Raw genomic sequence first — 10,500 nt, 5'->3', positions numbered from 1 at the left:
TAGAATGGAATAACTCCTATTGTGTTTCTTCATGTTCATCTTGGAGTAATGATTGATGTAATAAAGATGTAACATGCTGATCACACTATTACTGGCTGGAATTTATTTTCTGGCATCGACCAGGGTTAAAAAAAGACTAATATCCTCGCCATATGATGTGGGTCAGTACATATCCACTGACTCAAATGGCTCTAATGACTGTTCGAATCAGTACTCCATTTGCCCATTTTTCAAATGGATGACGCAGGGTCTGTTTGAGGAGGAACAGTATACTTTTCACTGAATTTTACTTCTTTAGCTACTTAATGGTTGGAAAATGAGTCTTTTGATGCATAAAATTTTCCACTGCATGAAAATGCATGCCCTCCAATGCTATTGAGAGAGAACTGCTTATCCTTGATAGCACAACAAACCATTTATTGGCACAGATGCCAGTCCTGCTAATAGTAATATTTGCTCTTATGTAGTATTTAAACCTACAAAGCAATTTGCAAACATTTGCTAGCAAAGCCTCATAGCATCCCTAAGAGATAAGTTAAGTATTGTTACAAAGTGATAAAGCAAGTCAGAGAGTTTAAGGCTCTGAGTTATAAACAAGTGAGGGAAGCGATTGCGGTATCAAACGGTGCATGTGAATGTGAAACTACCTGGTTGCACAGTTACTGTGACTGTGTGTGCAAAATGCAATTTACAAATGGCTTATAGTGTGTGTATGCGTGTTTGCACACATGCACCATCTTTTGATACTCATATGCAGTTTCATGGCCTCACAGCTCGTCAGTTTGTATTGACAGAAAGAAACTGAAGTTATGCAGTCAGGAACAATGTAATCTGTTTATTTACACTATGTACATAAATCCTGTTAAATCGAGATAGACCAAATTGCACACAGCTAATTCCAGAAACCCTCGCTCAGGGACTACTGACAGCCATCAGAAACAGCTGCCTTTCTCACTGTCCTTCCGGGTCTCAAACTATCTCTCAACGGAGACAGAACCTTTCCCTCAACAGAGTCAGAACCTTTCCCTCAGTGAGGAAACGGAAGAGCAATAGAATATTCACCCTTAGAAAATTCATCACACTGCCCTCTGCTCACATATTATTGTTAAGCTAGTTCATTACAATATTGACCACCAAGAATCAGACATCACAAATGTGAACTGAGATACAGTACAGGGACTTAATGAGCCAGATTCTAAAGTCTTTTACACTGGCTTTATACTGATGTAAAACCTTTGACTTCAGTTTATTGCTCTGTTTGATAATTAAAGCTGGTCAATAAACGTTAATTTTTTTCAGAAAAAAAATCAAAATAATTGCAGTTTAGAAAAAATAATTTTGGGGGTTTGGGGGAATTTGTGAAAAAAGTTTTACCAAAATATTTAATTTAATTATTTTTTTCAAAATAAAACATTCAGTGTCCATTTTAGATTTTTCCTCCTTTCTCTTTTTCCTTTCTCTTCTTTCTCCCCTTTTTTCCTTTATTTTCATTTTGCCACTGAAAAGGGGTGAAAATGAAACAAGTGGTGAGAAATGGGGGGGGGGGGAAACAAAAAAAACCCCCAGAAGCCTGAAACAATTTGTTTAGTTAAAAAACAGGATTTTTTTTAAAAAAATCAATTTTTGGTGAAAATTGTCAGTTTTGAAATGGGTCACTTTATTACTGAAAAAATGCTTAAAATGAAAAATGTCCACCAGCTCTATTGGTTATCTGAAATTGCTTAACTGGTTTATTTTATTGATTAACTTATTGCATTATGGTGTGCTGGCTAATTAATTTCTCTGACAGTCCACAACTCACTTGGCATTACTTCTCCACACTTCTTTATTATTTAGATATTTATTTATTTGTGGTATCACTCACTGTATGCTAGGTGCTTTCCAAACATGTCTTGGTTTCTCCCTCTCTTCCTCCTTGTCAACTTTACCACTTCCTTCTCCTCATCCCTTTTACCCTACTATATTTTCTGCTCTCATCATTCTGTCTCCTCCTCCATTCATCCTGTCCCTATTCCTGCACTCATGTTCACCCTCACAAATCTCTACACTCCACTACATCCTTTTCTGAATTCTCCTCCTTCTTTTGGATAACAACTCCAAGTCACTGGAGTTGATCGCTGGAGAAGGTTAGTAGCTAACAGAAAATATGGGATTTTGCAATAACACCCAGACTCTAGCTGATGGATACTATATGATGAATCTCTAGCAGTGGAAATAACACAATGTTTCAGAAGGAAGTTAAGCAAATTTTGTTGAAACAAGTATGAACAAACTTGGTACCAAAAAATAACGATTGCTAGTGCACAGAATCATCAGAAACCATTGCAAACAAGCTGTCAGATGATTTCTCAAAACTTAATGTCAGACAAATACTTTGACTTTTTGGGACAAAACAAAGGAGCTATAAGTACCTTTGATGCAAATGGTGCAGTAGAAGCGTGAGTGGGATTATCCATTTGCAGTAATGGTTTAATATTTGTTTTATTTTATCATTGTGGTCTTTGTGTAGTTTTGATCTTGTTTTCACTTCAGTGTAAGAAGATATTGCAAGCTGTCTGTTAAGCACTTTGGAACAGAGACTATATTTGTTTCTATACAGTATTAAACATACTGTAAACACAAATAATCATACAATAGTTAATAATACACTTTCTCGGTATCCTATCTGTTATGTGTTTTAGATAACGTAAAATGTACACTTCCCATCATTTTGTGTGTTTGCATTACTGTGGATTTAGTTGTATTTTGTATTTTATCTGAAAACAAAAAAGTACAGTAATTATATCAGGGCTTGTCTACACTGGCACTTTACAGCGCTGCAACTTTCTCATTCAGGGGTGTGAAAAACACCACCCTGGGCGCTGCAAGTTTCAGCGCTGCAAAGTGCCCGTATAGACAGTTCTCCCAGCACTGGTAGCTGCGCTCCCAGCGCTGGTAACTATTCCCCTCGTGGAGGTGTTTTTTTATGCCGTGACTACACAGCCACGTTAAAACGCTGCCGTGGCCAGCGCTTTAACGTTGCTAGTGAAGACATGCCCTCAGAGAGCGCTTATTGAGGGCCTCTAGAATCCTTAAAGGCTAAAGAAGTTGTTAGTATGTCCTAACCCAAGTGTTTTCCCAGAAGGGCTCTTACCTGAGTATCGCCTTGAAGATAGAGAAGGTAGGTGAGGTAATATCTTTCATTGGACCAATATCTGCTGGTGAAAGAGAGAAGCTTTCGAGCTCCAGAGTGCTTTTCTTTAAGTCACCTTGAAGGCATTTGAAACATTATTGCCTGATATGCTGACCTGCAGGTTAAACAATCTGGAAGGTTTCTTAGGCTGCCAAATTTAGGGTTAGGGACATCAGTGGCCAGATTCTCAAAAGGGCTTAGTACCCAAGACCCTCCACTGAATTTTTACGAAACTCTGTTGCTGTAAACTTACTCTCAGTACTTTTTTGTCTGTTTCATTTGACGAATCTCCAGTCTATTTTCAAGATGTTTTATGTTTAGAATTCATCCAAAAAGAAGAAAACCTGAAAATAGAGCAAAAGGGAGCTGCAAGTGAATAAACAAACTATAAAAAACACATTCATGGTATTGCTAACCCCAGGGTAATGCCAGTGTAATTAAGCAATAGGCAGCACTGCCAACCCCAACTATCCAAAAATCACATCAGACTCCCCCAAAATCATGAGATTGGCTTAAACATAATACATTGTAGATTCTTTTTATTCGCCTTCCAGGTTATAAGCCTTTAGGGTGCCTGTGGTTTATTTACAAGCTCTTCTTCACAACTATGAGAGCTAGAAACTTTTACATCATGAAATCTGAATCCCATGTAATTAATTACATGACTCCATGAGATGGGGTTTCCAAGAAAACCACCAAATATGGCCAGGCTCACAATAAAATTGTGAGCTGGCAACAGTATATTCAGGATCTGACTGCAACACACTTGAGCTCCATCTGGGGTTGCAAAAGACGCTTTGTTTCTACCTTTTTTAACATCTCCAAAATGTGTTATAAATGGGTTAAAACTGTTTACTAACCCTGTAAAGATCAGGATTTCAAGGTGAGTAGCAAAAGATATCAAAATGTATTTGTGTCCTTTTTTTTGCTTCTCCATGACATGTAACGAAGGCCTTATTGTTTACAGAGTTATTTTTTGTGCTTCCTTTTGCAGTATCCACTCATTTCTCATCTACGATGGAGGACTCTGGCAACTGGAGCACCAGAACCGGTGGGACTGTGACATCATCACAAGCAATGAGGAAGTGCCATGTGACTAATCATGAAAGGAAGTGAATTTTATATAGATTGCTTAAATCTCTTTGGGTATCATTTTAATAGCTATTTAATATCTATCTAGATATCTGAGGTATTTATATGGCTCCCATTATAGCAGTATCTGAGAATCTAAAAATCTTTCATGCGTTTATCCTCACAGTACCTCTTTGATGTAGGGAAGTACTATTATTTCTGAGTCTTCGAGAAAAAGCAGGGAAGACCAGGCTTGATATTCCAGATATTTCTAAGGTAAAAAAAAAAGACAAACACAGATAGACAAAATACCTTTGGAAAAAATCATTCCAGGGCTTCTGAATCCATTATAAAGAAGCAAAACACCCACAATTCTTTCTGTTTCTCCTTTCATGCCATCTTTAACATTCAAATTTCTGACACCAGTGACAATACTGATATATGTGACAACATAAACCAGGGCACAACTGTATTGTATTTTTGCCCCAGCCTACACTCTGCTTTTTGCCCAAAATCATTTTCAAATATGATGCTTCCAAAAGGAACTACTACAATTTCCCTGTTGTACGGGATTAGGCCTAGGGTGACCAGATGTCCCGATTTTATGGGGACAGTCCCAATATTTGGGGCTTTGTCTTATATAGGCACCTATTACCCCCCACCCCATCCCGATTTTTCACACTTGCTGTCTGATCACCTAATTAGGCCTAACATCAGATGGAGTGGCCGTTAGCACAAGTTTCACTCTATCTCAAAACTGAATGAGCTTAAAAACCAAAACAAACAAAAACCCTTGCTTCTTTCCCCACAGATAATTAGATGCAAATGTACACAAACACATTGTGAAAGAGAGCCCCGGGTTTAGTTCCCCTTCTTTCAAAGGGAAACATAAGAATATAACATAAGAACATAAGAACGGCCGTACCGGGTCAGACCAAAGGTCCATCTAGCCCAGTATCCTGTCTACCGACAGTGGCCAATGCCAGGTGCCCCAGAGGGAGTGGACCAACAGGCAATGATCAAGTGATCTCTCTCCTGCCATCCATCTCCATCCTCTGACAAACAGAGGCTAGGGACACCATTCCTTACCCGTCCTGGCTAATAACCATTAATGGACTTAACCACCATGAATTTATCCAGTTCTCTTTTAAACGCTGTTATAGTCCTAGCCTTCACAACCTCCTCAGGTAAGGAGTTTCACAAGTTGACTGTGCGCTGCGTGAAGAAGAACTTCCTTGTATTTGTTTTAAACCTGCTGCCTATTAATTTCATTTGGTGACCCCTAGTTCTTGTATTATGGGAATAAGTAAATAACTTTTCCTTATCCACTTTCTCCACATCACTCATGATTTTATATACCTCTATCATATCCCCCCTTAGTCTCCTCTTTTCCAAGCTGAAAAGTCCTAGCCTCTTTAATCTCTCCTCATATGGGACCCGTTCCAAACCCCTAATCATTTTAGTTGCCCTTTTCTGAACCTTTTCTAGTGCCAGTCTATCTTTTTTTAGATGAGGAGACCACATCTGTATGCAGTATTGGAGATGTGGGCGTACCATCAATTTATATAAGGGCAATAATATATTCTCCGTCTTATTCTCTATCCCCTTTTTAATGATCCCTAACATCCTGTTTGCTTTTTTGACCGCCTCTGCACACTGCGCGGACATCTTCAGAGAACTATCCACGATGACTCCAAGATCTTTTTCCTGACTTCTTGTAGCTAAATTAGCCCCCATCATATTGTAGGTATAGTTGGGGTTAATTAATTTTTTTAAACAAAACAAAAAGACAACTCCCATCTACAGGGAAGTCCCGAATTAGGCAACTGATACCGCTAGAGGGACTGGGGTAGAGATGAGTAATTGCCTCAGATGATTCTGGCATTGTTCAGATTTATTTTTAAGCAGGGCCCAAGGCAAGGCTGAGTACCGCTGGGAACCTTGAACCACACACAATAACAACAAGCCAACCCCTGCAAACCCCCAGGGAGCGGGGAGGCCTGGGCAGGGAGGTGGGCACAGGAGGAGCGGGCATGGTTCTGCCGGAGCGGCTGGTGTCTCTCTCCAGTGGGAGCGCGCTCCCGAGTGTAACCAGAGATCAGCCACAGCTCAGGCCGCTCCCCTGCGGCGGGGATGGGGAAAGGGGGAAGTCTCCTGCTCCGGTGGCCGCTGTTATTACCTGGGAGTCACGTGGGCTCTTCCCTGGCTAGGGGAAGGGCTTAGTTAGGGCTTCAGGGCAGCTGCTGCAGAGGTGGGTCCTTCTCCCCCCCCCGCAATAGGATGAGCCCAAATGAGCAAACACCCCCACCCCCTCACCCCACCCGGCTCTAACCTGCCTGCCTGCGGCCAGACACCTTGCGCAGAGTTGAGGAACTAGTTTGGCAAGTCCTGAGCCAGCTTGCGAAGGGAGCGGAGCGCCATTGGAGGGCTGGGAGAGCCCGAGCCAACCCAAGGCGGCCGGTGCGCCTCTGCCCTGGCAGCGGGGCGAGGCGAGGCCGAGCATGCAGGTGTAGGGCGGGAAAGCGCTGCCAGGAGCGGCCGGAGGAGCCCGCGGGGCCGGCGGAGCCCAAGTTGCAGCGAGAGGTAAGGGGCTGCGGAGGGAGGGCGCTGCTCTCCGTGTGCGGCTCTCGCACCCGAGCCGGGGCGAGGGGCATACGGGGGTCTCCGTGCGGGACAGCCCTGGCTGGTGCTTTGGGGCAGGAGCGGCGGCGTGTCCCCCGGCTCTGGAGGCGGGTTGAACGGCTTGAGGACCGGGGCGGTTAAATGGGGCCGCTTCCCCCCAAGCCCAACCCGGCGGTGACCTTACGCCGCTGGCCCTGGCGATGAGTGCCGTGCCCTTCTCCTGCCGCCCCAGCGCGGCTCTCCGCCGCTTCAGCCCAGCCGGCTGCTGACAATGGTAAAGTGACTCCAACTTTCACTGACTCCTGATCCTCCCCTTTCCTTCTGCCGGGCTCGCTTCATAGGCGCTGGACCGAGGGGTCCTGCCAGCAGCACCCCCTGGCTTGAAGTGGTTCCCATCACACACCGGGTTTACAGTTTGGTTCAATGGCTCTCAGCGCCCCTGAGAGCTATTCCTGTTGGCTTGCTCAGACCCGAGAAAGCGAGGCCACAAGCTCCATGGGAAGGATGGAGGCTCCCATGCCAAGCGCAGGGGGAAGGAGTGGCTCTGCCTGAACCCAGAGCCACACAACCGATCACCAGAGAAGGCCAAACAGGTTTTTTGTAGCTCCTCCACAGGAATCCAAACAGGTCACAGCTAGATTCAGGGTGCAAGTGCTGTCACCCTTCAGCGTTTGTCTCTACAGACTTGTGTGCTAAGTACCGCAATCTCAGAGGTGTCTGTAGTTGACCTCCAGGATAGGAGCCTGGAAGCGCTTCATAAACTAAACTAGATATTTAACGTTAAATAATATTAATATCGCTTATATAGTGTAAAGCTAAAATATCTAATTTTTCCTGGGCATTCTCTAATTTCTTAATAGTGCACTCTCAGCACTGCGTGCTTGTTTAAATGACCAGTGCACCTGCCAGTTCTGATTCATTTTCAGAATGATCACTTTTTAAGGTAAACATTAACTCAGTGCAGAAGCACCTTGCATTGGTGTGTTGCTGAAGCTGGTGGAGGAAATAAAAAAGCCAAACCTACTGGTGTTTGTTTTCAAATGTCTTTTCAATCCCTGTCTGCCAGCACAATAAAGAAATGCACGTCATTCTCCCTGGACTGGGTGGACAAAGGCAAATTATGATGCACCTGCCTTGACTCCAGAATATGCTGCTTCTGTATCACTGTGTAGGCTGCAGTATGTGTGTTTTTTTTTTTTTTTAAAAGACTCTCTATTTCTTGTGCTCGTTGGTAAAGTTTCCTTTTCCTTTAATATAACAATGATTGCCTGATTCCATTGTGACTGCAACAATTTCGATAAAAACAACGTTCTATAAAGCTCAACAGTATAACAAAGGAAGGAAAACTCTACAGTATATTAATTCCTTAGTCAACTAAGAGATGGTTTTCTTCCTTTTTATTCTCTTAAGGAAATGAGATATATTGGAATAACAATGCTTAAACTTTAATATTTTGGCCAAATGTAAAGGTTATATAAATGCTTACATATTACATGAATTTCGGGCTGTCACATCCTCTAATAAAGCACATTATCACAGAAAAATAGTTTTGGGGGAGGGGGGCATTTTTTGTTTGAATCTCTTGGTAGATTCATGTGACTTTTTTGTGGGTCACAAGTATAGTGTATTTCACCTACAGTTGTAAACAAATTTTTGTTAGTGGTGGGTTTTTTGTTTGTTTTTGTTTTGAGTGCCAACGGTGTAATTTGGTGCTGTACAGACCTAGGTAGGTAATCCCGACCTGAAAGATTTTTACTTATAGGGAATGTGAAAATGGAAGTTGAAACTCTAATGACAAAAGCAGCTCCTCACTATATTTTAGGGACTGTTGAGTAATTGGTTGGTGCATCTTACTTGTGGTGATGATAGGGTGGAATGGAAGAGGGGACTGAGAGCTGAGAGTTCTGATAATACTGGCTGGATCAGGCTGTGTGGCCTTGGGCAAGGCCCTTAAATTTTGTTTGTTTCCACATCTATAAAATGGTGGTAATTGATTAATTAAAAGCTATGTTTACATAGTCTTCTACAGAAGTGAAGCCGGTGCTTCTTAAGGAACATTTATAATCACGTAATAAAACTTGCCAAGAATATCATCTGCGAGGTTTGTCACTATTTAGAACACCTAATGTAATAGTGAACCAAAGAAAATTAGTGTTAATTCTTCTGGGCTTTTTGGTTAATTGTCTCTTTGGTTCAGATTTCTTACTACTCCATGTCTATTACCTATTAAGATTTAAAATAATGTCCCTAAAACATTAGCTTTTTTTCTCTAAAAGTTCTAATAGAATTGCTTAATTTGAGTTAGTTATCAAAACAATATCCTAACTTTTTTTTTGTTAAGAATATATTAGAGATATTTAGGAAGTGAAGTACCTCAGATGCTACAGTTACGAGGACTGTGTAAGTAGCTGCGTAAGTAGCTGTGTAGATATAGTACCAGAAACTTCTGGGTACTGGAGGCTCTCAGATTTGTAGGGTGACCAGATGTCCTGATTTTATAGGGACAGTCCCGAAATTTGGGTTATTATTATTTTTTTTAATATGGGCTCCTATTACCCCCCACCCCCTGTCCTGATTTTTCACACTTGCTATCTGGTCACCCTACATTTGTGATCACCTTTTTCTATTGTAAATATATTGTACAAAGGGTAAGAGAAAAGTGAGCCAAGTACAAACCAAGTGGACTACTAGCTAACCAGTTCCTAAAATAAATCCTGCACGTGCTCTTATTAAAGCCTGGAAATCTAACTCCTGGTATGAGCTTATGAGTGTCAAACTGTATGGTATCAAATCATGGTTGATTTGTTTTTAAAGAATATCTCAAGCTCACGGTGAACAAGATGATTTGGTCACTGTCTGCTTTATTTCAATCTCTGAAGATTCCAAATGTGAATTCCCTTGTCAGTAAAAGATTGAGTACTTTTGTAGCGTTGGAGTAATTTATGCTTCATACTCCTGGACATATGCCCCAAACATTTTTTGTTTTTGTTTTTTTAACTAGTGCTAAACATTCAGATGGCCTTACTTTCAGTAACTTGATTTGTTCTTCGCTTGTTCTCTCTTGTGAGACTTCCTGAGAGTATTCTGGTCCCTAGTCTTGCAATTTGCAATACTAAATTGAATGAGCCACTTGCCTGCCACTTCTATTCAAATTAGCCTGAACTCATTTGCTAATTTTTTTTTTACTGTAGTTATGCAGGTCTTATTTTGACAGCATGTTAGTTGCGTTAGGCCTGATTATGAAGTCTGCCATAGGTTTAAATTCTACTTTTGGAAATTGGAATCATAAGGGTTTCCGATCTTTATCCTTGGCTGTTTTCTTTAACCAACATCTGCTAAATGGAACAGTCTGATCCTAATTGTTTGAGCAAAAGAACTGAGCCAGAAACTCCTGAATGTTAATCTCATCTCTGCTATGTGGCTTTGGGCAAATCTCCTAACCTTTCCGTATCTGTTTCTCTTTCTTTAAAATGCAAAGAAGACTTCATTACCCATCTCCTAGGGGTATTGATCAACACTCTGAAGATGCAAAAGTATTACCTAACACAGGCCTGCACAACTCGTAAAGTGGCAAGGGCCATATTACTCCAAAGAAAACAGCTGAGGGCCGAAACCCCCCAGCGCCGCCCAGCCCC

The 10,500-nt window shown here is 41.7% G+C and overlaps 1 protein-coding gene across 1 annotated transcript in view; it reads left to right on the top strand.

The window, feature by feature from the left end:
- Positions 1-6,765: 6,765 nt before the first annotated feature.
- The window catches only part of ATP8B1 (ATPase phospholipid transporting 8B1), a 130,623-nt gene continuing 126,888 nt past the window's right edge, over positions 6,766-10,500 (top strand). Inside the window, exon 1 of the mRNA XM_026649254.2 lies at positions 6,766-6,826. The gene's annotated coding sequence lies outside the window, so the exon portion shown is untranslated. The remainder of the gene's footprint in view (positions 6,827-10,500) is intronic.

This window comes from Terrapene carolina, unplaced genomic scaffold (genome assembly GCF_002925995.2).
Source record: "Terrapene carolina triunguis isolate 2854851 unplaced genomic scaffold, T_m_triunguis-2.0 Scaffold69, whole genome shotgun sequence".
NCBI lineage: Eukaryota > Metazoa > Chordata > Testudines > Emydidae > Terrapene > Terrapene triunguis.
The sequence above is the reverse complement of the archived record's forward strand: the minus strand, read 5'-3'. Positions and strand labels throughout refer to the sequence as shown.